At 31.8% G+C, this 24673-nt stretch overlaps 1 long non-coding RNA gene across 1 annotated transcript; it reads left to right on the top strand.

Moving 5' to 3' along the window:
* Nucleotides 1-220: 220 nt before the first annotated feature.
* Nucleotides 221-22579, top strand: LOC127705332 (uncharacterized). The gene is made up of 3 exons (XR_007983836.1): nt 221-338; nt 8787-8961; nt 22371-22579. It is a non-coding gene; the product is annotated as an uncharacterized LOC127705332 (long non-coding RNA).
* Nucleotides 22580-24673: the final 2094 nt, after the last annotated feature.

Below are 24673 nucleotides of genomic sequence, written 5' to 3' on the forward strand. Positions count from 1 at the left end.
TGGAATGGATGCAACTCTGAATTAGCTTTTAAACACCTTGCTAGAATGAATAGTTACGTCAATAAGGTCTTTTTAAAGACTTTATTGACGTAACTATTCATTAAAATACGCTGTGTGTGTATAGAATATCCCAGTGACAATTGATATGCCGGTAAAAATACACTCAAGAGAAAGATTCGCTTAAGTAAACACATTGTTTCGTTTATATTAAAACCCGAAGATTCAAGTTTCCATATTAAGTCAAATAAAGGATGGTACAATCCTAGCCCTGACGGAAATGGATGTAAAAGTTTTGTTTTGTTTGTGTTTTTTACTGCATTGCAAACAAATGGCATCGTGTAAGTATTCTTGTGTACTGTATTATTTTCCAAAGCTGAATACAAATTGAGGGAAACATAATTGTGAGATCCACGTCATCTTCGCTCTGGTGGATAGTTGTCTCAATACCAATCAAACCACCTATTTTCATTGTATACATGTATTAAAGGAAATATTAAATAGAATATAATAACATGTACTTTGTTTTATATACAGTTTGGCTAATGAGGGGTGGAGAGTGTTGCAACTAGAGGTCATACTTTGAATTTTTACATAAAATGATGGAATTAATAAAAAAAGTCAAAACTATATGTAAATTTGACGACGATGATAATGACATCAGATACTGAATCACCGCGCGGGAACACAAGCAAACATTTTTTATTTTTGTAACACTATGCAGTGATCGAAAGTATTGAAATTATTAAATATAATTTCTAAAGTTTATAAATGTATGTATTATTGTTAAACTACACACTTGACTTTCTATTTGTAAATGTTTTGGCTTAAGGGATGTTCAAGTTTATGACAATTGCTTTTTCATTCAGCAACATGTGGTCATCGTATTTAATTAGACTTTAATAGTTTGGCTTTAATTGACCTAACGTTAAGTATATGAGACCAAAAGTAATGGTCACTATTTAGAACCATTTTATTTGTGGCTTTGGGCTTTTTAAAAGTAAGTACCTATCATAAACAAAATTCTTTCTAAATTAAAGTCACGTTCGTAGTTGTATAAAAGAACTGTCCCTAACAAGACAGTTCAGATTGTAACTAGGCACCGAATAAGAATTAGTTCCTCTTTAGCCATTGGTTTTATAGTGCCACATTTTTAATATTAAGTAAAAGGGCTTGCAATTTGAAATCATGTTACAAAATTGTGTGATTAGTTTGTATCAGTTTGTTTTGATCTGATTTGTAACATTTGTAATGCGTTTTTTTTTTTGTTTTATTTGTCTTTAAGCTTTTAACAAGAATACATTTTTTGAACAACTCAACAATCACTTTCTTTCGTTTTCGTAACTTTTCTTACTCATTTCGTTTGCGTGTTTCGTTCATTCTAAAACGTGTGATACTTCATTTCATGTATAAACGTTTACATCATGTTTGAACGATGGTGCTATTCTGAATCGAAAATCAATCTATTTTTTTTCTATGTTTTATAGACAGATTTCATACTTTGATTATAACTAAATTACGCGTATCTGTCTACATCTACAACACTGAAGACCCTCACATCGACCAAACTGCTTTAATCATTTAACATGCATGAACTATAAGATCACAACTGTGAACAGTTAGTTGTATGTACATAGAAGTTGTATCATGCATATTATATCGTCTTGTTTAATTACATCATGTGGGACTGTCTTAATATCTAGATGAAAATATTTTGAACCAGTTCAAAAATTGAAAACAACTCGTATAATAATTTCATGCGTCCGAAGCGCTTTTTTTTTATTCACCTTCATCGGGAACGCTCAAAGCTAAACATTTAAAATCCGAGGATGTTTAAGTTCCGAAATAGTTGAATAGCTATATGACAAAAATACCTAAAAAATAGCCAAATGCATCTAAGGTCAACTTTGCCTGAGGGAGTTGAAATGTAAGTTTCTTCATAATTTAAAAATGTATAAACGGACAATTTTAGAAAGGTTTGTTATAAATCATGTCAGTACCGAAGTACTGACTACTAAGCTGATGATACCCTCGAGGACAGATAGTCAACCAGCATAAGTATCGACCCAGTGCTGTAAAAAATTCAAAAACAACACGTTTAATAATTTCATGCGTCCGAAGAGCTTTTCTGGAAGTGTGAAGGGTATCTAAATAAAATACAGTGCAACTTGCAAAAACCGAATCTTGATTAAACCGAATTTCTGGTAAATGTAGTATAAAAGAACACATTAATTAGTTGTTCAATGATAACAGAAAGCGGACACCCCATGCAGTGTTGGAAACGTTGCATTACATTCGTGAAATGCGGTCATTAGACCGATTGTAGTGTTTTTATTTAAACGCAAGGATTGGTGTCGAAAGTATGTGTAAAAAGATAACTACTTCTGCAAGTTAAACTCGGGATTAGCTATGAGTTTTCGATATACAATTGTTGCTGCATAAATCAGTAATAATGTTCCCATTAACATGATTACAATGTAAAGCTGTGGGCGTTTTTTTATCACACATTTGTTTATATTCACTATATAAATAATATTAACGTATTTACGAGATCAACATTTCATAAAAAATAACAGATTGTTTTGCATTGCAATATGCAATGATATGTATTAATTGTTATGCAATAAAGTGTTTATGAGGGATTTTTAAATATATTTAAGGCAAAGCGCAGATGAAAACAAACAAGGTGTAACACCACTAATTCGGCCCGGCCAGAAAGCACATACCAGAAAGTAGTACATATTTAACACAAAATAGTTCCTACGCATGAGTGTAACTTTTAAAATATGTAGAATATTTAGGTATTGTTGGTATGAAATGAAAGCTGAATGACTGGTGATCATTGTAAAACACTTTTTGACTTATAAGTTTGAATATTAAAAAAACTGCACCAAATTTTATAAAAAGGGTACTTTTTGCCTGTATGTCAGATCTGAAGTACCTGTTTTGGTACATCCCAAGTTCCGGGTACCAGTTATTTCTTATATCCCATTAAAGGTATGTTGATTTTTCCAGTACAATACACCATAAAGTGTTGCTTTGACATGCAATGATTGTCACTTTATTTTAACTTCAAACAAAAGAGCTGTGTCTGCTTGAAATTGAGGAATTTAACATAGAAAGCAATGGGGCCATGAATTAGTGGTGTACTTCCTATTACAGAGAATCATCAGAAAATCAATTTTTAGAAGTTGTACCTATTCCAATGAAAATAAGTCATATCTGATGTAAGTAAACATGTTTAATCATCTTTTTTGGACGAACAATTCTGTTTATGGAAAATTTCAGCTCTTAAATTGACATAATCAGGTATTTTAGTCTTTTATGGTCACACAACATGCATGCAGTTAAGACATGACTCCAAATTCTTATTTTTGCATTATTTGGGATTGCAATCAATAAAACATGTATATAATGACTTGTTTATGGTAAAAAAATAGCTCTTGGTCAAATAATCCTATGATTTTTCAAGTTTTATTGGTTTTCTTATGATAGCCTTTTACAATCTAGGCAATTGGTATATACTCATATAAGAATTCCAAAATCTCACTGTACATGCAATTCTGAACCAGTTTAGCAAGTTATCCAGCTGAAAAATATATAAATTGCTCTTTATAATCTATGTTGTACCACAGAATAAAATTGAGAATGGAAATGGGGAATGTGTCAAAGAGACAACAACCCGACCACAGAACAGACAACAGCAGAAGGCCACCAACAGGTCTTCAATGCAGCGAGAAATTCCCGCACCCGGAGGCGTCCTTCAGCTGGCCCCTAAACAAATATATATACTAGTTCAGTGATAATGAACGCGATACTAAACTCCAAATTGTACACAAGAAACTAAAATTAAAAATAATACAAGACTAACAAAGGCTAGAGGCTCCTGACTTGGGACAGGCGCAAAAATGCGGCGGGGTTAAACATGTTTATGAGATCTCAACCCTCCCCCTATACCTCTAGCCAATGTAGAAAAGTAAACGCATAACAATACGCACATTAAAATTCAGTTCAAGAGAAGTCCGAGTCTGATGTCAGAAGATGTAACCAAAGAAAATAAACAAAATGACAATAATACATAAATAACAACAGACTACTAGCAGTTAACTGACATGCCAGCTCCAGACTTCAATTAAACTGATTGAAAGATTATGTCTTCATCATATGAATATCAGGCACAATCCTTCCCGTTAGGGGTTTAGTATCATACCATCATAACATATATGAGAAGAACATAACCCGTGTCATGCCAACAACTGGTTTTTAAATAAATGTGTTTAGTGCCGATGCAAAGACCCTATAAGTGAATCAATATTAACGCCAAAATATGCAATCTTTAATGACCTGACAACAGTATCGTAACTATATCCCTTCTTAATAAGTCTATTTAAAGGTTTTGTTAGCTTCAGAGGTGAATACTGACATTTTTGTGCTTTATAAAGAATATTTCCATAAAAAATTGGATGTGAAATACCTGAACGTGTAAGAAGTCTGCATGTTGAGCTATATTTACGAATGATGTCCTTATACCGATGATAAAATTTAGTAAATGTTTGGACTAGTTTGTGATATCGAAAACCCTGGTGTAATAATTTTTCAGTAATACATAAATTTCTCTCGTTAAAATCTAAAACATTGTTACATACACGAGCGAATCGTACAAGTTGAGATATATAAACACCGTAAGATGGTGACAAGGGAACGTCACCATCTAAAAATGGATAATTAACAATAGGAAATGAAAAATCATCTCTTTTATCATACATTTTAGTATTAAGCTTTCCGTAATGATATAGATATCAAGATCGAGGAAAGGGCAGTGGTCATTGTTAGTATTAGCTTTATTTAAAGTAAGTTCAACAGGATAAATTTCTTTAGTATTCATACTGATGTCGTCATTATTGAGAGCCAAAATATCATCCAAATATCTAAAAGTATTATTAAATTTGTGTATTAGATGTTGTTTCGATGGGTCTTTGCTGATTTTTGTCATAAATTGTAACTCATAGCAATACAAAAAAGGTCCGCAATAAGTGGTGCACAGTTAGTCCCCATTGGAATTCCGATAACCTGACGATATACGGAATCTCGAAAGCGAACAAAAATGTTATCTAGTAAAAATTCAAGGGCATATATAGTATCAAAGCATGTCCAATTGACATAGTTTTTTTTGTTTATTGCTACTAAAAAATGACCTAAAAGAGTTGGAACATATATATTCACATTCTGATTTTTTAAATGCCCATTTAATTAGGTGTGTGATTTTTTTCTTAATGAAAATGTGAGGCAATATGGTATATAGGGTAGAAAAATCTAAACTTTGCACAGATTCAAAATCACCAATATATGCATGTAATTTATCAAGTACTTCCAACGAGTTCTTGACACTCCAAAAGTAATTAATTCCACTATTTTCGAAGACCTTATTTGAACAATTTATTATCAGGTTTTTGATTGTACCAAGTGTACTGGTAAGAAGAATAGACAATTTAGTAGTGGAACAATGGCTTGAAGTCGAAATGAATCTATATTTGTAAGGTGTTTTGTGTAGCTTCGGAAGCCAATACATAGTTGGGACTTTCATTGTATTTGGTTCTGCTTGTAAAGCGGTAGCTAAAAGTTTATGTTTGTTACAGATGTCGTTTTCTGAAAATGGAGTCAGTTGGAATGTAGGTGAATTGGTGATTTCTTTTTTCAGAACCTCAATGTAAAAATTACGTCAAACAATAATAATATTATTAGCAGCTTTATCGGCCGGGACAAAAACAAATTCCTTGGCTAGTTCTTTTAGTTTATGTTTGATACGAGAAATAGGTTTATTGTGGTTATTGTTAAGAGTAAAATGTTCTTTAAAATGTTGAATACGTATATCAACTATGTTCATTACTGAATTAAAAAAAGAGTCCAAAGATTTTTTTCAGCTTTTTCCCGTTTTATCCATTTCAAACAGTAAGTATGGAGTGAGTCGTGGATGATATTACGACACTCATTCCAATTATTAATTGACGGGGGACGATATTTTGGTCCTTTACTGAGGAATGATTTTAACTCTCGGTCTTGAACGATGTTAAGATCTCCTGTTATAACATGGGCATTGTATGTTTGAATAAAGACAGTGTAAAATTTGGCATTATGAATTCTGATAACTTACTTTTCAATAATTCTATTTCATTTAAATAATGTAAAGATCACACAATTATAAAGGCTGTTAGTATATTTACATGCTTTACTTATATTTGTGAAAAAGACACTAGAAATTTCAGAATATTAATATTTGTTTGAGACAAAAATCATTTGTGAACAGATCGGAGGGAATTATAATGAATTGGTTTATACTGTATATGCATGTTAAAGACTTGTAATTCCTCAATAGTTGATATTCGCATAATTACGATGTCAACATATGATTGTCCACATCAATCAACGCTGGTCATAGTTGTACCTTATAATGATAATTGTATGCCAATGTCATCAATCAGAAATTGTGTAACTCAATATCATATGACTATTTTCGTATACTGTTGCATCGTCAATTATCAATCCTTTTAAACTCACCTGGCCGTAAGGCCATGCGAAATTTTCTCATCACTTGGTGTCTGTCGTCCTCCGATGTCGTCGTCGTTCATAGTCGTCCGTCGCCGTTAACTTTTAAAAATCTATGTAGGTTTCTTGTTAAAAAATGTGTCCAATGACCGCACTTGCCAAACAAGATGGCTATCATGGCTTAAAATAGAAAATAGGGGAACACTGCAAGTTTTGTCTTTTAACTTTACAAAAGCTATGAATAAAGAAAATCTGATTTGGACAAAAACGTTCGTAAGGTTGAGATCTACATTTACGTCAAAATTGTCAGATGACTTTTTATAGTAAGTATTGCCCTTAATTGTCAAAGCATACCCTTTTTTCATTTTTGCATATTATTATGAAAACTTCAAAAGATAGTGTTAAGCAAAATAATGATCAACAAATTAAGATCTACAAATAGGTTAACAGATAACTCCTTGTTGGAGTTTTTGCCCTTTAACGATGATTTTCAACAAATCTTTACGTGTTTGCCTATTATCTTGCAAAAATCTTCTCCTAAGAAACTACAGGGCTAAATTTTACCAAGCTTGGTTAAGATCAATTTTGGGATATACTGTTTTAAAATATATCCGATGACCCCGTTTGCAAACCAATATGACCAACGAGGCTAAAAATAGAAGATATGTTGAGAATATTGAGATCTACTTGCTGTCTATTTACGTCAAAACTGTCAGATAAATTACTATAGGAATCATCGCTCCTAACTGTCAAATTTTATCCTTTTTTTTATTTTATAAAATGTAATAGTTACAAAGAAACTTTTCTTCGGAGAAATGATTAGCTATACAGGATCAACAAATAATTAGTTTTTCGTTAATTGTTTTGTTATGAATTAGGCCGTTAGTCTCAATTGAATTGTTTCATATTTTTCATGTTGAGCTTTTTATAGCGGTTGTTCTTATTGTTGAATGGCGTAGGGTTGCCATTAATTCCTAACATCCACTTTTTTTTAACTATGGTGGATAGTTGTCTCATTTGGAATCACACCTTATCTCCTTTTTTTTTAACAAGGCTGAAATCGACAGATGACTCCTTATTTGAGTTATCACCCTTCAATGACGAGCATTACCATTGTGTGCGTTTCTGTTAATATCATAAGAAAAACTATGCTAGATTCTGTATGTATGTGCCTGTCCCAAGTCAGGAGCCTGTATTTCAGTGATTGTCGTTTGTTGCTTTGTTACATATTTTTGTTTCGTTCATTGTTTTGTACATAAATTAGGCCGTTACGTTTCTCGTTTTAATAGTTTTACATTAATTTTGTAATTTCCGGGCCGTTTATAGCTGACTAATCGGTATGGGATTCGCTCACTGTTGAAGGCCGTGTGGTGACCTTTAGTTTATATTTCTGTATCATTTTGTCTCTTGTTAAAAGTTGTCTCATTGGCAATCATACCACATCTTCTTTTTTATAGATAGATAGAAACTTTAAAAAGAAAAAAAATTGTCAGCAGGACAAGATTTAAAAATAGGTCAACATTATCGAAATGGTCAGTCGACTCCTAATTTAATTATGCCCTTTCATGATATATTGTACAAAAAAGGAGCCATTGCTGACGATGCAGGAGAGTGCCAAAACCTCTAATTGTATGTATTAATGAAATGTAAGCGGTACATATTACATTACACTTGGAATGTGTGCGTGAAGTTAACTAATACATTTATAAATTATTCACATAGATATAAGAAGATGTGGTATGAGTGACAATGAGACAACTCTCCATCCAAGTCACAATTTATAAAAGGTAACCATTACAGGTCAAAGTACGGTCTTCAACACCGAACCTTGGCTCACACAAAACAGCAAGCTATAAAGGGCCCCAACATTTTTTAGTGTCAAACCATTCAAACGGGAAAACCAACGGTCTAATCTATATAAAAACGTGAAACGAGAAACACTTATGAACCACATCAACAACCGACAACTACTGAACATCAGATTCCTGGCGTAGGACAGGTGCCTTTCAATTGCAGCGGGTTTAAACGTTTTAATTGTACCAAACTTTCACCCTTATCCGAAACATGTATAAATATGTGTTCGTCGTTTTGTTTGAATGCTTAGTAATTTTAACCATTAAATAGAATAATGCAAACTCGAGAAACGTGAAATTGTATGCTTTTTTGTCATGGCTTTATCCTATTTAGTGTATTAAAGTATACATTTTTTTGAAATAATCATAATACTCATCTTGACATTTTTTCAGTTTTCTCAGGAAAAGTTTTGTATTCAACATGCACTTCGATTAAAGAGTTTGATATTGAAACACGCAATGTGACTATATTGGTAGAACAAGGACGTTATTGTGTGTATGCCATGGACTATGATTACAAAAACAGATTCATTTATTTTCCAATATATGGTACCCGTGACATTGTTCGGTATGTACACGTTTATTATGATGATGTCAATAGTGAGGAAAACATAGAGTGAATATGTTTAAATCACGTATAACATGTATACAGAAAAACAAAATGTCTCTCAAATAACTTATAAGAAGACCTCTTTTCATTTACCACAACGTTAAGCGAACAATGTTACCACAATGTACGAGACAGGGTTCGAACTTGTTTTCAATATTAAACCTGTTATAAACTACTTACAATTCCAAATAAGCAGCAAGGACACGTATTTAATTCAATTAATCATACAGACTTATGTGTCTTGCGTCATGAAGAAATTGTTTCGAAAATATCTCAAATCATTGTTGATAGAATTATCAGTATCAAATATTTCTGACATGAGAACATTTCATTGACAAATTGTTTTACTTCCAGTAGCTTCATTCTACATATCTTGATTGGACCTATACAGTGCCTGTACCATCTTTTATTGATCTTGTGCAACTGTGTTCCCCTTCTCATTTACTTAACCTGTCATCAAATAAGGTAGTAAATTAACCTCATATAGACATTCTTTATTAGACAAACCATGTTAAAACTTATCTCTTAAAGGAAAACAATTCACGTACACATGTACAAAAATACACATGTCAAAGCGACATAGTCATGCGTTATTCAAAGCAGCACTAATTAACGTTTAGAACATCCAACATTCAAATTGCACATTGAAAATGTATTTTTGAAGCTAGTTCCGTCGTGACGTGGACAAAAATCGAATACTTTTGTATTTAAATAAACGCATCCGAGCTCACCATGAGCACACATGTTAGGCCCGGTGTTTCTGCCGTGTTTGGGGAAAAATCCCTTAGTCCGGCTTCATCAGTGGTCGACTCAATAAGTTGTATATTGGCGTGTTATTTATGCTTTTTTGTTTTATTTCGTATGTTATATTGGACCATACACCGGTTGTCTTTGGGTAAAATAGTAGTTGATTTTTTATATTTTTTTTGTGAGCTCAGTACCATATTGTGTTGTGAAAAGTCAAGCGGACTATACCTGCTAATGCTTTGGTAATAGTTCTTGTAAGTTTTGATGTCTTTTATAAGCTATAATGGGCTGATGATTAAATATGTTCACACAATCAAGGTTTAGTGAAATAAGGTTCCAGTGTTTTATTATTATATTTTTTAGTTTCTGTATTCATGGGTTGAATATTGTTAATATTCGTAGGTGAACTTCAAGTGCGGGTGCACAGTATTAGCTATTGTAAATAGTTTGTGTATTTCCTCTATAGGTCCGGAATATATAATCCAGCCGTCATCCCTAAATCTGGAAGTCATTATCATTTTGTTTCTGTGTTGAAAGCGTTGCAAAATGTTTTCAAGAATAACAAACATTTTGACAGTTCGATATTGAAACAAGCAATGTGACTATATTGGTAGAAAAAGGAAGTTATTGTGTGTATGCCATGGACTATGATTACAAAAACTGATTCATTTATTTCCCAATATATGGTACCCGTGACATTGTTCGGTATGTACACGTTTATTTTGATGATGTCAATAGTGTGGAAAACATAGAGTGAATATTTTTAAATCACGTATAACATGTATACAGAAAAACACAATGTCTCTCAAATAACTTATAAGAAGACCTCTTTTCATTTAGCACAACGTTAAGCGAACAATGTTACCACAATGTACGAGACAGGGTTCGAACTTGTTTTCAATATTAAACCTGTTATAAACTACTTACAATTCCAAATAAGCAGCAAGGACACGTATTTAATTCAATTAATCATACAGACTTATGTGTCTTGCGTCATGAAGAAATTGTTTCGAAAATATCTAAAATCATTGTTGATAGAATTATCAATATCAAATATTTTTGACATGAGAACATTGCATTGACAAATTGTTTTGCTTCCAGTAGCTTCATTCTACATATCTTGATTGGACCTATACAGTGCCTGTACCATCTTTTATTGATCTTGTGCAACTGTGTTCCCCTTCTCATTTACTTAACCTGTCATCAAATAAGGTAGTACATTAACCTCATATAGACATTCTTTATTAGACAAACCATGTTAAAGCTTATCTCTTAAAGGAAAACAATTCACGTACACATGTACAAACATACACATGTCAAAGCGACATAGTCATGCGTTATTCAAAGCAGCACTAATTACCGTTTAGAACATCCAACATTCAAATTTCACATTGAAAATGTATTTTTGAAGCTAGTTCCGCCGTGACGTGGACAAAAATCGAATACTTTTGTATTTAAATAAACGCATCCGAGCTCATTATGAGCATACATGTTAGGCCCGGTGTTTCTGCCGTGTTTGGGGAAAAATCCCGTAGTCCAGCTTCATCAGTGGTCGACTCAATAAGTTGTATATTGGCGTGTTTTTTATGTTTTTTTTTTGTTTTATTTCGTATGTTATATTGGACCATACACCGGTTGTCTTTGGGTAAAATAGTAGTTAATTTTTTATTTTTTTTTGTGAGCTCAGTACCATATTGTGTTGTGAAAAGTCAAGCGGACTATACCTGCTAATGCTTTAGTAATTGTTCTTGTAAGTTTTGATGTCTTTTATAAGCTATAATGGGCTGATGATTAAATATGTTCACACAATCAAGGTTTAGTGAAATAAGGTTCCAGTGTTTTATTATTATATTTTTTAGTTTCTGTATTCATGGGTTGAATATTGTTAATATTCGTAGGTGAACCTCAAGTGCGGGTGCACAGTATTAGCTATTGTAAATAGTTCGTGTATTTCCTCTATAGGTCCGGAATATATAATCCAACCGTCATCCCTAAATCTGGAAGTCATTATCATTTTGTTTCTGTGTTGAAAGCGTTGCAAAATGTTTTCAAGAATAACAAACATTGTAAGGTCTGCTAATTCAGCGGATGCTGATCCGCCCATAGGCACGCCCAAGGTTTCACGGTGAAGTTTATTGTTAAAGATACATTCATTGTTCTCTAGAATAAGCCTTAATAGGCGAAGTATACTGTCCTTTGGTGGAACTTTGAGTTCATACTCGCTTGGATTAATATTGGTCAGTGCCCCGTTAGTGGCTTCTAGTATTTCATTAAATGTAAAACAAGTGTACATATTTTTTGCATCGAATGTTACTAGGTAGCAGTCTCGTTGGGGTTTTATATTTTATATCGAATTAATAAAACTTGACGTATCTTTTATATTTGTATTTTGTTTATTGACAAGTGGAACAAGAAAATAATCGATATAGTGTCCAATATTGTGTAGGGGCGTTCCACACAGTGATACAATTGGTCTACCCGGAATTAAATTTTCTCGTCTAGCTGTTTCATTTCTCTCCATTTCTGATAGTATATTTTCAGATAGTTTATGTATTTTAGGCAACAGATAGAATTTTCCTACTTTAGTTGTATTGATGTTTTCTTTCAAATATCTGAATGTTATATTGTCAATATAATTATCATTATGTAGGTCTTTGATAATACTGAACGCCGTTTCAGCTACCTCCTTTGCTTTGGATTCAACAATTTCTTCGTAATATATATTATGTAATTGTCTTAACCCTTCACGTAAATAGTTGTCTTTGTCCCGAATACATAGTGTTGAGTTTGTGTCTGCCTAACGTATTATACATGTAATGTTGTTATTTTTCTTTATATTCCGAATAGCCAACAATTCCTCGGCAGATATATTTCTGGTGTGTTTGTTTATTTTCATTCTACTAAGTTCGATTTTTGTTGAGAACATGTAATTTTCAATTGCTGGACAAGAATCCAACAGTTCATACCCCGAATTTATGTAAAAAGGGTGTCTCTTTTAAATTCTACCGTCATTAAAGAGATATCGACATCAAAGTTTTCTTGAGAATTCGTCAAAGTCCTTCATAACGTTTCGTATGGCATTTTTGTTCGAAGGATTAATTATGAACTTTACACCTTTTGCAAGTAATAAGGTTTCGTGATCTGTCAAATTATGTCCCGATAAATTTTTCACAAATAATTTGGCATTTTTTACCAACTTGGTGTGTAATTTAGTCCTTTTATTGTTGTTGTTTTCTACAAGTTTATGTCGTACTTTTTTGTTTTTAATAGTTCGCTTAAAGTGTCTGGCCATGTTGATTGTAAAGTAGTGAATTGATTCGGTGCACGTGCTATGTTAATCTCATTTCTCGTATTACACAGCGATCACCTGCAGATACTGTTAGGGTCAGATTTGTGATAAAAATACAATGACTTGTCGAAGGTTAATTAGGTGAATAGTTATGAATGGAATATCTGGCCTCCTAAGACCTTCACATAGCGTAAATAATTGTAGTCTGTGATTTTGCGTAATATAATTTTTTTTACATTTTTCTGCACATCCATGCACAATGGATTATAATACAATTGGTACCGTTGATTTTATTACATTGTATAGTGTATAGATATTTGATTGTTGTAATCATTACTGAAATGTTGTTTGTTTACATGTCTTAACTGGTTTACTCTGCATCAAAGTTAATGTGTGTAAGATTGAGAGATATGTCGTTTTGAGTGAATTTATATTGTTATCGTTTCGTTTTAGGAGTAATAAATCGGGTTTTAATTTAAATATGTACAGTGGTAGTTGATAGGGCCAATATTTATATAATTTTCTTCATTAATTGACTAGCCAGTCTTAGTAAATTCGAAATAGAAATAAATACCAGCATTTATCATATGCAAGTTTAATGTTTTGATCTGGAGGTAGACTTACATTTGTATAGTGAAATAATAGTCCAAAAACTAAGTTAGAACAAATAGCACAATATACTTAAATGCAAAGTTTATTTTCTTCTATTTAGTTTGCCAGTAGATTCGTGCCTGTTGTAGTAAGGGTGGTTTCGATCCCTATTTAACTTGGTGGTGTTACCGGATGTTGAGTTTATTCTGTTAACACTTGTTTTGTATTCTTCCGTCCACTTGTTTTAAGTTTTAGTAATTCATCATTGAACTCGGTGATAGCCTTATTTCCACTTTCAGAACCCGAGTTTAATTCTTTGTACAGCTCAAGTTTAAGTTTATCAGCATCTGCGGTACACTTATTAGTAAATTCCTTGCAGGATGCGGTTAATTTTTCCATGATACACTGGCCGGATTCTTGTCGTATAGCCTTTAATTTCCAAACGAAGAAGTCTTTCGCTTCATTTGAACCATAAAATGGTCTAAAGTCAATGTTCGTATTCAAAAATATGGGTGTTCTTGTTGGGCGCTATTTGAAAAAGACTTGATATTTATTACTTGTATCATTGTCAAGAATAATGTTGTACCATTTACGGTTGATCTTTTGTTTTCAAGAAAAATGTATATATTTTTAGTTGCACAAACATTTCAACCGTACCTTTAGTACCTACAATAAGTACTGATATTTGACAGACTCATATTTTATTCACAATAGCATGACGTTTTTTGTGGGAAATTCTAAAAAAATAGCTATAATTTTAATAAAATAAACTCTATACATGGTTATGTAAAAATAGTTCAACTAGTTTATTTAAAACAATGTTGTTATTCAGAAAAAAAAACTATTTATCTAAGTCGTTATCTGTAACTACTTTTAATTAAAAGTAATCTTGTTTTTTATTGTTTTTGTAAATTCTAGAAGTCGAGAGATAAAAACTGAAAACCAAACTCTCGATTATGCATTTAAATAAGACCATATTATGTATCCAATGAATCTACCTAACAGGTTTTCCAAAAAGTCGAAAACAATATTATAGTTTTATCGTATATGGCAATTCAAGTATTGAATGATTTGTAGTTGGTTTTCCTAATGTAAAAATAGCATTCTATGTTGTATATAACACATTATATGTTTGTTTTCATTGTGTAGTAATCATCTATCAAGAAATATGGACGTTGGATCGCTTATTGTTTTATCCATATTTGTCTATTCCAAAGGGTAAAACTCTGTAAAATCAGTTGGTCGATACGCTATCAACATATTGTTGATATGAGCATTTGACATAAACATCATATATTCGGAAATTAAATATAGGTATGAGAATACTTAAAATGCAATGTTCAGTATACATAACATTTCAGAGAACCATAACCTGTTTACAAAAAAATGATTGATCAGCACTGATTTTTGAACTAGATCAATACACTTAGGTTATAAGCCTATGTTATATACTTCGTGAATATGATACGTAAGTGTGAGAGTGCGAACACTCCATTTTCTATATAATTGATATTTCCAAGTACATATCTCTTTGAAATACTAGTAGTTGATTTGCACTGATATCAAAACTTGTTCGAAACAGTGCTCGTATAAAATTTTATATAGTACTTGCAACCTTAGGCGTTACTGTTTGACGAGATCTTGACTGTTCTGTGAATGATTGGTGACGGATGTTTGACTGATCGATGACCCATATAGTCTGTCAGATACGTCAAAAAAGCTATGTGAGAGTTACCGTGTCAACTGTCAACGATCGATCAGTAAATTAATTATATGCATGGATCGTACGGATACGTATATAATAAAAATTCTTATGTAAAACGAACTACACAGTCTTTACATGTGATACACGCGGACCTCTACGCAGACACCTGTACTCGTTAATTTGTAATCAACTTTGTCGCAATAAGACATAAATATATAAATAACCTTTCACGCATTACATGTATTTTTCAATTATCGGTTCTCTTATTGTTCTACCAAATAAAATGCATAAGTGCAGAATAATATCAAGCTCAGAATGTTTCTGTATCACTAAAAGGAGGTAAAATGTTATCAATTATAAGAATAAAGATACTAATCTTTTGCTTGAGTGGAATATGAATTCTATCATTTTTTTGTTTGAAGAGAAATAATGAACCACCATTTGATTTTTAGTACTTTTTACACATCAGTATTGGTTGTTTTTCATAAAATTAAATGAATATCAGAGAAAAGATACTAACATATTGTTCGCATTATTTACCATTACCAATATTTCTTCTTTTTTTATCAAAAATGATGCAATGGTATTTGTAATTTGTTCTTTCAAAGGCCTCCTGATAAGTTTTTTTTGATACACATTTAATAATATAAGGAGAAAAATACTTGAAATTGTATTCATGTTGAAAAAGAATGAAACAATTACTTTATCTTAATAGAAATTATGAACTGTGATTTGATTTGAATACTTCTGGACATCAGAATTAATTGTATTTCATAATATATGCTGAATTTCGGTCAAAGGATACTAAAATATGTTCGCATTGCTTAAAAATGCAAACATTTCTTCTTTTATATCAGAAATAATGCAACGTCCTTTGCAATCAGTCATTATAAATGCCTTTAGATAAGCAATTTTGTATAAGATGTGAATAATATAGGGATAAAGATACTTAAACTTTTGTTTGTGTTGAATAAGAATGCAATTAATTCTTTATTTTAATGGAAATCATAAATCTCCATTGGATTTTTAGTACTCTTTGTACATCAGGATTGGTTGGTTTTCCTACAATTGAATGAATATCAGAAAAAAGATACTTAAATGGTGTTCGCATTGTTTAAAATTACCAATATTTCCTCTTTTTATCATAAATCATGCAATGCTATTTAAAATAAGTTATTTCAAAGACCTCCTGACAAGTTTTTTTTTGGAAAGTTTAATAATAGAATTAATAATAAGAAAAAATTTAAACTTTTTTTTGTGTTAAATAAGAATGAAATATTTACTTATTTTAAGAGAAATTATGAACCGCCATTTGATTTTAGTACTTTTTGTACATAAGGATTGGTTGCTTTTTAAACAGAATATTTTGTATTTCAGGAAAAAGATACTAAAATATTGTTCGCATTGCTTAAATATGACAATGTTTCTTATTTTATATCATAAATAATGCAACACCATTTGCAAACAGTCATTATAAATACCTTTAGATAAGTAATTTTGTATAATATGTGAATGGTACTTTTTTCGTTTGTGTTGAAAAAGAATGCAATTATTGCTTTATTCTAATAGAAATCATGAACCGCCATTGGAATTTTATTACTTTTTGTACATCAGGCTTTGTTGTTTTTCGTAAAACAAATGAAAATCAGAGAAAAAATACTAAAATGTTGTAGTCATTGTGTTCCAATATTGCTGTCATATGTATTATACAATCCAGCATGTTATTAAAATATTACTGCTATATCATGCGGTTATATAGATTTACTAAATAAAGTGCAAATATGGTCAGTTTTGGTTGATGCGGTAAATTATTTTCTTATGCTAGTCAGCCTGAGGTATCAACTTCTGAAAGTTTGTTGTGATTCAATATTTTGAATACAAAGAGGACATGCTGGCATTCTAAATTGATGCAGACAACATAGTCTAGTCATTGTTTTCCAATATTAATGTCATTTGTATTATACAATCCATCCTGACATAAAATATATAAAACTGATTTAGTCTGCGGCTATATAAATCAACATAATAAAGTGCAAATATGGCATTATGTTTAGTTTTGTTTGCTATGGTCAAATAATTTTGTTCTACGAGTCAGAGTGAGGTATCAAAAACTACGGTCGAAATTTTGTTACGTATCAATATATTGATAAAATCAGGACATCCTGGCATTCTAAATTGATGCGGACAAACTTTTGTAGTCATTGTGTTCCAATATTGCTGCCATTTGTATTATACAATCCATCCTGACATAAAAATATTACTGATTTATTGTACTGCTTTATAGACTTACATAATGCAGTGCAAATATGGTCAGTTTTTGTTGATACCGTCAAATAATGTTGTTATACGAGTCAGAATAGGGTTTGACACTACTGAAATTTTGTTACGTATCAATATATTAAATAAAAATGATGACATGCTGGCGATATAAATTGGTGCGGACAACATTTTGCAGTCATTGTGTTCGAATATTGCTGTCATTTGTATTATATCCTGACATACAACTATTACTGATTTACTATGCGGCTATATAGATTTACATAAGAAAATACAAATATGGTCAGTTTTAGTTGATGCAGACAAATACTTTTGTTATATTTGAGCCAGTCTGAGATGCGAAAACTGCTGATGTTTGGTGATGATTCAATTATTTGCAAAAAAAGGACATGCTTGCACTGTTAATTGGTGCAGAAAAAAAAAATATAGTAAGCTGACCATCAACATGATAATTATCAGTAATTGTACACCAATATTGCTTTCAATTATCGCGATTATTTTATACGATATAAGTACTTTTCGTTATCGGCATTGTTTATCGATTTTATCTGATAACCAAGTTTATAAGATCAATGCTTCATTTTAAACCCGATCAGAACTAACATATTTTTTATAATGTACATGCATATACGACTTAAAGAATTTGATATTTGTTGTAGTATATATTCAATGCCCGTTAGCATTGTAACCAAAATCGTTTTTGATTTATAAAAAGGCAGATCACGTAGACATTTGTAGAACAAGCAAAGTTTTATGCGTACTTTATTTAGAAATACATGTATCTAATCTGTTTATATTATGGAAGTATTATATTGACTTTTTCTTCCATGTTTATATCAAGAAACAAAGACATTAAAGAATATTAAAAAAAAAATCGATGTAGAGCGGTCCTGGTTACAAGTTAACTTAGTGTTGAACAGACCAGACAAAAGTTAATTTGAGATCAGGTCTGGTTCGATCGGAGTTGTCAAAATCAAAGTAAACTTATGGCAGGACTGATTTCGAAGTTAACTTATAATAGTAGCGGACCTGTATCCAAGTTAAGTTATAATAGTAGCGGATTTGTATCAAAGTTAATTTTTTCGGCAGTCATAAAAACAGTCCTAGGACCAAGTCCACTTTCCAAGTTTACTTGATTGTGGTCCTAGAACTGGTCAGAACAGTTCTAAATCCAATCACAGGTTAACTTTGACCAGTCAACATGACTGGTTGGCAAGTTAACTTGTGGTACAGGTTTGGACTGCACCTATCTGTAGAATGCTTTAATAGACGGAACATGCGTCTGATTTCCAAATTATAAGCCAAGTACAATGTATATTTGAACAGTGTAATCAGCTGGTGATAACATGGAGATGCTTAGATGTATCAAACCAAATATGTATAATACGTTACAAAATACACGTCTTTAGGGAACTCCGGAAAAAATAACTAGTGTATTTAACTTTTAAGTTCAACAAATATATCAGTAGGCACACTTGCAAACGTTCTTCTTTTAAACATATGCCTAAGTTAATAAATAAAGTTATAGTATCGTTATCATTTAAATTGACTTGACTAAAGATTCGAGCAGTGTTTATGTAAATGTTTCGGTTTATTTTCTATATTGTTGGTAGACTGGATAACACATGTGTGACTTTTTGGGAGCTCCAAATCGGAGGTGTGTTATTGATCAAAACCTCAATTATGTTACCTAAAATTTCAAATGCTTTTTTTCTTATAATTTACGCAACTCTAATGTAAGCTCCTCTTAAGTGTATGACTTTGTGTAGTACACTTATTGTTGAAATACCATAACGTGGGCAGTTCAAATCAACTTTTTAACCTTGTCTTGAAATAAGACAACTTATATAAATAGTTTTTAAACAGTTTGAAATTAAAGATTACATTTTAGTGGATTTAGAGAAAAAGGTCAACAAAAGGATAATAAGTCTTGACAAGCGTTTGATATATAAGTTTTACTAGTATTGATTAATTTGACGTCTAATATGTGCGGCGTTAATTGATCAAGTTGATATGCTTTATAGATAGATAGATAGATACTTCCATTTTTAGATGGTGACGTTCCCTTGTCACCATCTTACGGTGTTTATATATCTCAACTTGTACGATTCGCTCGTGTATGTAACAATGTTTTAGATTTTAACGAGAGAAATTTATGTATTACTGAAAAATTATTACACCAGGGTTTTCGATATCACAAACTAGTCCAAACATTTACTAAATTTTATCATCGGTATAAGGACATCATTCGTAAATATAGCTCAACATGCAGACTTCTTATACGTTCAGGTATTTCACATCCAATTTTTTATGGAAATATTCTTTATAAAGCACAAAAATGTCAGTATTCACCTCTGAAACTAAAAAAACCTTGAAATAGACTTATTAAGAAGGGATATAGTTACGATACTGTTGTCAGGTCATTAAAGATTGCATATTTTGGCGTTAATATTGATTCACTTATAGGGTCTTTGCATCGGCACTAAACACATTTATTTAAAAACCAGTTGTTGGCATGACACGGGTTATGTTCTTCTCATATATGTTATGATGGTATGATACTAAACCCCTAACGGGAAGGATTTTGCCTGATATTCATATGATGAAGACATAATCTTTCAATCAGTTTAATTGAAGTCTGGAGCTGGCATGTCAGTTAACTGCTAGTAGTCTGTTGTTATTTATGTATTATTGTCATTTTGTTTATTTTCTTTGGTTACATCTTCTGACATCAGACTCGGACTTCTCTTGAACTGAATTTTAATGTGCGTATTGTTATGCGTTTACTTTTCTACATTGGCTAGAGGTATAGGGGGAGGGTTGAGATCTCATAAACATGTTTAACCCCGCCGCATTTTTGCGCCTGTCCCAAGTCAGGAGCCTCTAGCCTTTGTTAGTCTTGTATTATTTTTAATTTTAGTTTCTTGTGTACAATTTGGAGTTTAGTATGGCGTTCATTATCACTGAACTAGTATATATATTTGTTTAGGGGCCAGCTGAAGGACGCCTCCGGGTACGGGAATTTTTCGCTGCATTGAAGACCTGTTGGTGGCCTTCTGCTGTTGTCTGTTCTGTGGTCGGGTTGTTGTCTCTTTGACACATTCCCCATTTCCATTCTCAATTTTATTAATTTTCTGAAAACTAAATACAAGTTTACAGAGAAACATACAATATAAATAAAAATACAATATTTGAGGTAAACAAATGCAGCACGTTAATGTTAAATGAGGTACAAAATTATGAATTAATAAATAAAAGTTAAAACTATGATGATATATATATATATATATATATATATATATATATATATACAAGTATAAATTGAAAACAACGTTCAAACCTATGATTGCGTTGGATAAAAACCACAATTTTTATACGTGTGCATGCAAAACAAATTTCTTGGTAGAGTGGTCTAAATACAGCACAAACAACATTTTCCAAAAGACCAAAAAAGTGAAAAAGTATATTTTAACAAAACGCATTTGACTAGCAGGTCGAACAACGGATGTTCTTAAACCCTGCTGACTGCCATGGCGATTGCCAAATAAACGGATCACCAGATGTAAAAATGGATCTTAATTTATAAATTAAATACAAAACAGAAAACAATAAACTTGCGGAAAAGATGGTATACCGCAAACATGAGGTGCAAAAATTTGTACACCATATCCTGATTTCGACAATTAATGTCCCTTCAGTGATGTTAGGAATCGAAACGGTATTTAAAAAGCCATATAATTTACCTCAATTTGGGATTGACTCTTGAATTTTGAAGAGTCAAAATAGGATGAACGGATCATATATGCCCGAAGGCAAATATAATACAAGCCCAAACGAAAAAATATAAACAAGTCTAAATTGAAAACAACGTTCAAACCTATGATTGCGTTGGATAAAAACCACATATATATAAGAAAATTATTAAAAGATAATAACGGTTTCAATTCATCACTGTTACTAGTACTTTCACTGCTTTCACAGATCTTCAGGTAATGTGACTTGTGACTTGTATACATAAGTATAATATAAAACATATGAACTGCGGATAAGAATGACTTTACATAGACAGCAAACCAACCATGAGGATTTAACACTCATCAGGGCTAACGACCATTTCCATTGTTGTTGTAATGGATGATTTAAAATATTTCCATTGTATATGGTCAATCGTCAAAATGATTTTCTCCGGAGGAAGAAAGAAGAATTATTCATAAACATTCTCAACCCGGGATTAAATGATAAATAATATTTTAATTTTAACGTAACATTTTAAAGACTTAAAATGACATTAGTAGTCTCCCTTGTATTTGTTAACGTCATACTATTGTTAACGTCAATCATTTGTTTTATATTATACTTATGTATACAAGTCACAAGTCACATTACCTGAAGATCTGTGAAAGCAGTGAAAGTACTAGTAAAAGTGATGAATTGAAACCGTTATTATCTTTTAATAATTTTCTTATATGTTACTAGCATACGGATTCTACTTAACTGTTTCTTATATATATATATGTGTGTGTGTGTGTGTCTCAACAATGGTAAAATTAGTGGCACTATCTCACGATATCTGTTTAAAAATAAAACATCGATTTGTTATTGTTTATTAATTACACTATTTCAATATCATGATGTAACAGATTAAATATAATGTGTGTGTAATATGAATTAGACTATGGAGAGTTTTTAGTATAAAATACAACAGCAGTATAAATGATGAATCTATTTAATGTAAATTACATTTTATGATTTATACAGATTTGCATATCCCTCAAAGAATATAACATTACAGACAGTTATCCAGTCAGTGGCAGGTCCAATTGGAATAGCTGTTGATTCAGTCAATGCTCATATCTACTGGCTTGATTATAATAACAACATACTCTCAAGATGCAATCTAGACGGAAGCAATGCGACTATATTATCAAATCCTATTACTCCTTTTGTGGTACAACTTGATGTTACAAACAGGTATTACGTTTTATGTTTTTATGAATTAAGCAAGTATGACTAAATGTGGTTAACCAAACTATACAAACGCTTTGTCAGTTAGTTCTGACTCAAGAAAGCAATATCACAATGTATTCTAGACTATATGGGTGAGTGGTTAAAACATGTTCTTGTGTGCTATGACCACAAACCATTTGAAAAAGGATTTGCCACCCCGATAAATTTTTAATTTCTTTTCAAAAACTGTCATTGAAATATATGGAGCATATTTTATTTCCGAAGGCTGCTACTGGACAGGAATCAGCCAACCTTAATAGGTAATATTTGCCTAGCTCGAGCTAAATGCAAGTCTAGACTGTGAGCATTTAAAAAAGATTGTTTTTCTTCCAGTTACATGACACACGTTTATTCTTGTTTCAAAACGACAAAAAGAGAGTGAAAGCATATTGACCAAGTGTAACTAGTAATATATTATAAGATAAGTAAAATGGTGATAGCATATAGTATTGAGGGTAGATGTGTTCATAAAATGAGCCACATGGAATTGTCACCACCCAACACCTCATGTTATGAAGCCAATCCAGTATAGGTTAAATTTTAAAAGTTTGATCATAAGGGTATAACGTAGAGGAATTGGGAACAGCAAAATGTGGGAAGGTTTATGATAAACGAGAATAAAAAAATTTGAATACAGATCAAGGATAAGACCACGTCTCTTGGGGCTTGAACATTCGAAGACGCAGCAAAATGCTCAAATAAAATCATCAACGGCACTAGGATTAAATGTTAACGCGCGTCTCACCTAGAACAAAATATGCAGGTCAGCCGTAACTGTCAATTGAGCTCTAGTCAATCGGAAGTGGTTTATAATATATTTAAATATAGTTGCACAGCAGTTCGAAAATAAGTGATCAGAAAACTGTAAGCAGACTCTTTTAGTAACTAAAGATAAACTCGTGAATCAATATCATGCAATATTGAACTCGTAAGCAAATGTCTGGTGTTTACATGAAAAAAAAAAAGACTTAAACAAAACATTACTGCATATACGAACATCCCTTGATGGAGGATGAATACATTGGATGAAAATGTGTACGACTGAATAATGTGTGTTAGGATGTGTTTATAAAAGTGAAAACGAAACACTAGTTGAATTTATCTAGAGCCTATGTTATCGTTTAGTGAAAAAAATCAACCGTTACAAACATAGGGATTTGCTTTACGAACGAAAACGTATTCATTGATGTTTGTTTCTGATTACACATCATAGATGATTCAGTACGTAAGAATCGATCACAATAATTAAAAAAAAAAAACACTTTTAATACAGTTTGTTTCCTCCAAATTGTCTTACAATCCTCAAAATTATGGATTTAATTTTTCTTGTTGAACAATACGAAGGTTCTGATGAATAGGTTGACTGAGTTAAAGAAGGGCTAAACTGTTAAATGTCACTGTGAACTATGTTATGTTGAATAGGGACAAACAGTTTAACAAGTCCTTCACTGACGCATCAAATAGTTGTTGCAAGACGTTAACATGCAGAGAGAGAAATTATGTCCCCACATGAGGCTTTTGATGTAATAACCCCGATCAAACTGTCCGAGGTTACGTTGTGATACATCCAAATAAATTTGCTTCTTGTAAAGTACAACTAATCAACGCTAATTACAGGATTTTGTTGACGAATAAAGCAAAAACAAACTGTACCGAAAGCATTGCTATATAACACATTTACAAGAAACCTTAGATCTTAATAGTTCTTACAGGTCATTTCAAACGTGTCTTAACATGAACACGTCGATTCCGTATAATAAATGTTTCCCGATTATCTACCGTACCAACCGTTGCATGAACTAGGAGCAGTCATTAAACCTTCGAAAATAATTGATGTCTTCACTTCATGTCAACATTTATTGTTTACGTATTGATATTATTGATAATAAAAAGTATTTGGTGGAATGTAATTTAAGCTGCAACTTGAATTTGATTTCACGTGGATATTTTTCGTATTTATAGCAAACAATATTGTGTGTACTCGAATATGCTTTCAAGCAACCGTTGCAAGTAACATTAGCACAAACAGGTTGTTATTTTTGTAATTTAGATTA

Source organism: Mytilus californianus, unplaced genomic scaffold, assembly GCF_021869535.1.
Source record: "Mytilus californianus isolate M0D057914Y unplaced genomic scaffold, xbMytCali1.0.p SCAF_6, whole genome shotgun sequence".
In the NCBI taxonomy this organism is placed as follows: domain Eukaryota; kingdom Metazoa; phylum Mollusca; class Bivalvia; order Mytilida; family Mytilidae; genus Mytilus; species Mytilus californianus.